Source organism: Hydractinia symbiolongicarpus, chromosome 2, assembly GCF_029227915.1.
Source record: "Hydractinia symbiolongicarpus strain clone_291-10 chromosome 2, HSymV2.1, whole genome shotgun sequence".
Lineage (NCBI taxonomy): Eukaryota > Metazoa > Cnidaria > Hydrozoa > Anthoathecata > Hydractiniidae > Hydractinia > Hydractinia symbiolongicarpus.
In genome coordinates, this window is record NC_079876.1 from 5,137,560 (window position 1) to 5,143,507 (window position 5,948).

The following is a 5,948-nucleotide window of genomic DNA, read 5'->3' on the forward strand; positions in this document are numbered from 1 at the left end:
GTCCATAATCAGTTCAATTAAGTCTCACAGTCAATCGTTTCACTGTTAAAAGCCATACAACCTAGTAATATCAGAAAAATATCGCTAAATACATGTTGGTACGAATATGTGACCCAACCATTGTAAATCAAACGGACTGACACCGTTAGAAAGTCAATGAAGTGTAGTTTTGGAAACTGTCGCTATTTCTTCAGCGCGCGATAACGGATAGGATTGGTCCCACAGTAAAGAACAACTTATTTATCTAAATTTTTATATAAAGCGATACCACAACGCCCAGTGTAATCGCTGATTTCCGGCAATCACGTCAAATTAAGAAGAATGTTTTTTCTTGGAGTCCATTTGAGTCATTTATCACATTGATCAGGTCACGGTCCAAAATCAGTTCAATTATGTGCCACAGTCAATCGTTTCACTGTTAAAAGCCATACAACCTAGTAATATCAGAAAAATATCGCTAAATACATGTTTGTACGAATATGTGACCCAACCGTTGTAACTCAAACGGATTAACACCGTTAGAAAGTCAATGAAATGTAGTTTTTGAAACTGTTGCTATTTCTTCAGCGCGTGATAACGGATAGGATTGGTCCCACTGAAAAGAACGACTTATTTATCTAAATTTTTAAATCAAGCGCTACCACAGCGCCCAGTGTAATCGCTGAGTTCCGGCAATCACGTCAAATTAAGAAGAATGTTTTATCTTGGAGTCCATTTGTGTCATCTATCACATTGATCAGGTCACAGTCCAAAGTTAGTTCAATTAAGTCCCACAGTCAATCGTTTCACTGTTAAAAGCGATGCAACCTAGTAATATCAAATAAATATCGCTAAATACATGTTGGTACGAATATGTGACCCAACCGTTAAAACTCAAACTAACTGACACCGTTAGAAAGTCAATGAAATGTAGTTTTTGAAACTGTCGCTATTTCTTCAGCGCGCGATAACGGATAGGATTGGTCCCACAGAAAAAACGACTTATTTATCTAAATTTTTAAATAAAGCGCTACTACAGCGCCCAGTGTAATAGCTGATTTCCGGCAATCACGTCAAATTAAGAAGAATGTTCTTTCTTGGAGTCCAATTGTCTCACTTTCACATTTATAAGGTCACAGTCCATAATCAGTTGAATTAAATCCCACAGTAATCGTTTCACTGTTAAAAGCCATACAACCTAGTAATATCAGAAAAATATCGCTAAGTACATGTTGGTACGAAAATGTGACCCAACCGTTGTAACTCAAACGGATTGACACCGTTAGAACGTCAATGAAGTGTAGTTTTTAAAACTGTCGCTATTTCTTCAGCGCGCGATAACGGATAGGATTGGTCCCACAGTAAAAAACGACTTATTTATCTAAATTTTTAAATAAGGTGCTACCACAACGCCTAGTGTAATCGCTGAGCTCCGGCAATCACGTCAAATTAAGAAGAATGTTTTTTCTTGGAGTCCATTTGTGTCATTTATCACATTGATCAGGTCACGGTCCAAAGTTAGTTCAATTAAGTCCCACAGTCAATCGTTTCACTGTTAAAGGCGATGCAACCTAGTAATATTAGATAAATATCGCTAAATACATGTTGGTACGAAAATGTGACCCAACCGTTGAAACTCAAACGGACTGACACCGTTAAAAAGTCAATGAAATGTAGTTTTTGAAGCTGTAGCTACTTCTTCAGCGCGCGATAACGGCTAGGATTGGTCCCACAGTAAAATTTGACTTATTTATCTAATTTTTTAAATGAAGTGCTACCACAGCGCCCAGTGTAATCGCTGAGTTCCGCCCATCACGTCAAACTAAGAAGAATGTTATTTCTTGGAGTCCAATTGTCTCAATTATAACATTTATAAGGTCACAGTCCAAAATCAGTTCAATTATGTGCCACAGTCAATCGTTTCACTGTTAAAAGCCATACAACCTAGTAATATTAGAAAAATATCGCTAAATACATGTTGGTACGAATATGTGACCCAACCGTTGTAACTCAAACGGATTAACACCGTTAGAAAGTCAATGAAATGTAGTTTTTGGAACTGTCGCTATTTCTTCAGCGTGCGATAACGGATAGGATTGATCCCACAGAAAAGAACGACTTATTTATCTAAATTTTTATATGAAGCGCTACAACAGCGCCCCGTGTAATCGCTGATTTGCAGTAATCAAGTCAAAATAAGAAGAACGTTTTTTCTGGGAGTCCATTTGTGTCATCTACCACATTGATCACGTCACAGTCCAAAGTTAGTTCAAATAAGTACCACAGTCAATCGTTTCACTGTTAAAAGCGATGCAACCTAGTAATATCAGATAATTATCGCTAAATACATGTTGGTACGAATATGTGACCCAACTGTTGAAACTCAAACGAACTGACACCGTTAGAAAGTCAATGAAATGTAGTTTTAGAAACTGTCGCTATTTCTTCAGCGCGCGATAACGGATAGGATAGGTCTCACAGTAAAGAACGACTTATTTATCTAAATTTTTAAATAAAGTGCTACCACAACGCCCAGTGTAATCGCTGAGTTCCGGCAAAGACGTCAAATTAGGAAGAATGTTCTTTCTTGGAGTCCAATTGTCTCATTTATCACATTTATCAGGTTAAAGTCCAAAGTTAGTTCAATCAAGTCCCACAGTCAATCGTTTCACTGTTACAAGCCATACAACCTAGTAATATCAGAAAAATATCGCTAAATACATGTTGGTACGAATATGTGACCCAACCGTTGTAACTCAAACGGATCGACACCGTTAGAAAGTCAATGAAGTGTAGTTTCTGAAACTGTCGCTATTTCTTCAGCGCACGATAACGGATAGGATTGGTCCTACAGTCGCGCTACAAAAGCGCCCAGTGTAATCGCTTATTGCGGTAATCACGTCAAATTAAGAAGAATGTTTTATCTTGGAGTCCATTTGTGTCATCTCTCACATTGATCAGGTCACAGCCCAAAGTTAGTTCAATTAAGTCCCACAGTCAATCGTTTCACTGTTAAAAGCGATGCAACCTGGTAATATCAGATAAATATCGCCAAATACATGTTGGTACGAATATGTGACCCAACCGTTAAAACTCAAACGAACTGACACCGTTAGAAAGTCAATGAAATGTAGTTTTTGAAATTGTCGCTATTTCTTCAGCGCGCGATAACGGATAGGGTTGGTCCCACAGAAAAAAACGACTTATTTATCTAAATTTTTAAATAAAGCGCTACTACAACGCCCAGTGTAATCGCTGAGTTCCGGCAATCATGTCAAATTAAGAAGAATGTTTTTTCTTGGAGTCCATTTGTGTCATTTATCACATTGATCAGGTCGCGGTCCAAAATCAGTTCAATTATGTGCCACAGTCAATCGTTTCACTGTTAAAAGCCATACAAACTAGTAATATCAGAAAAATATCGCTAAATACATGTTGGTACGAATATGTGACCCAACCGTTGTAACTCAAACGGATTAACACCGTTAGAAAGTCAATGAAATGTAGTTTTTGAAACTGATGCTATTTCTTCAGCGCGTGATAACGGATAGGATTGGTCCCACTGAAAAGAACGACTTATTTATCTAAATTTTTAAATGAAGCGCTACCACAGCGCCCAGTGTAATCGCTTATTGCGGTAATCACGTCAAATTAAGAAAAATGTTTTATCTTGGAGTCCATTTGTGTCATCTCTCACATTGATCAGGTCACAGCCCAAAGTTAGTTCAATTAAGTCCCACAGTCAATCGTTTCACTGTTAAAAGCGATGCAACCTGGTAATATCAGATAAATATCGCTAAATACATGTTGGTACGAATATGTGACCAACCCGCTAAAACTCAAACGAACTGACACCGTTAGAAAGTCAATGAAATGTAGTTTTTGAAACTGTCGCTATTTCTTCAGCGCGCGATAACGGATAGGATTGGTCCCACAGAAAAAAACGACTTATTTATCTAAATTTTTAAATAAGGCGCTACTACAACGCCCAGTGTAATCGCTGAGTTCCGGCAATCAGGTCAAATTAAGAAGAATGTTATTTCTTGGAGTCCAATTGTCTCACTTATAACATTTATAAGGTCACGGTCCAAAATCAGTTCAATTATGTGCCACAGTCAATCGTTTCACTGTTAAAAGCCATAGAACTTAGTAATATCAGATAAATATCGCTCAATATATGTTGGTACGAATATGTGACCCAACCGTTGAAACTTAAACGGACTGACACCGTTAAAAAGTCAATGAAATGTAGTTTTTGAAGCTGTCGCTATTTCTTCAGCGCGCGATAACGGCTAGGATTGGTCCCACATTAAAAAATGACTTTTTATCTTAATTTTTAATTGAAGCGCTACCACAGCGCCCAGTGTAATCGCTGATTTGCGCTAATCACGTCAAATTAAGAAAATGTTTTTCTTGGAGTCCAATTGTGTCACTATCACATTTATAAGGTCAAAGTCCATAATCAGTTCAATTAAATCCCACAGTCAATCGTTTCACTGTTAAAAGACATACAACCTAGCAATATCAGAAGAATATCGCTAAATACATGTTGGTACGAATATGTGACCCAACCGTTGTAACTCAAACGAATTGGCACCGTTAGAAATTCAATGAAGTGTAGTTTTTGAAACTGTCGCTATTTCTTCAGCGCGCGATAACGGAGAGGATTGGTCCCACAGAAAAAAAACGACTTATTTATCTAAATTTTTAAATAAACCGCTACCACAACGTCCAGTGTAATAGCTGATTTCCGGCAATCACGTCAAATTAAGAAGAATGTTTTCTCTTAGAGTCCATTTGTGTCATTTATCACATTGATCAGGTCACGGTCCAAAGTTAGTTCAATTAAGTCCCACAGTCAATCGTTTCACTGTTAAAAGCGATGCAACCTAGCAATATCAGATAAATATCGCTAAATACATGTTGGTACGAATATGTGACCCAACCGTTGTAACTCAAACGGATTAACACCGTTAAAAAGTCAATGAAATGTAGTTTTAAAAACTGTCGCTATTTCTTCAGCGCGCGATAACGGATAGGATTGGTCCCACAGAAACGAACGACTTATTTATCTAAATTTTTAAATGAAGCGGTACCACAGCGCCCAGTGTAATCGCTGATTTGCGGTAATCACGTCAAATTAAGAAAATGTTTTTTCTTTGAGTCCATTTGTGTCATCTATCACATTGATCAGGTCACGGTCCAAAATCAGTTCAATTATGTGCCACAGTCAATCGTTTCACTGTTAAAAGCCATACAACCTAGTAATATCAGAAAAATATCGCTAAATACATGTTGGTACGAATATGTGACCCAACCGTTGTAACTCAAACGGATTAACACCGTTAGAAAGTCAATGAAATGTAGTTTTTGAAACTGTTGCTATTTCTTCAGCGCGTGATAACGGATAGGATTGGTCCCACTGAAAAGAACGACTTATTTATCTAAATTTTTAAATGAAGCGCTACCACAGCGCCCAGTGTAATCGCTGAGTTCCGGCAATCACGTCAAATTAAGAAGAATGTTATTTCTTGGAGTCCGATTGTCTCACTTATAACATTTATAAGGTCACGGTCCAAAATCAATTCAATTATGTGCCACAGTCAATCGTTTCACTGTTAAAAGCCATACAACCTAGTAATATCAGAAAAATATCGCTAAGTACATGTTGGTACGAATATGTGACCCAACCGTTGTAACTCAAACGGATTGACACCGTTAGAACGTCAATGAAGTGTAGTTTTTGAAACTGTCGCTATTTCTTCAGCGCGCGATAACGGATAGGATTGGTCCCACAGTAAAAAACGACTTATTTATCTAAATTTTTAAATAAGGTGCTACCACAACGCCTAGTGTAATCGCTGAGCTCCGGCAATCACGTCAAATTAAGAAGAATGTTTTTTCTTGGAGTCCATTTGTGTCATTTATCACATTGATCAGGTCACGGTCCAAAGTTAGTTCAATTAAGT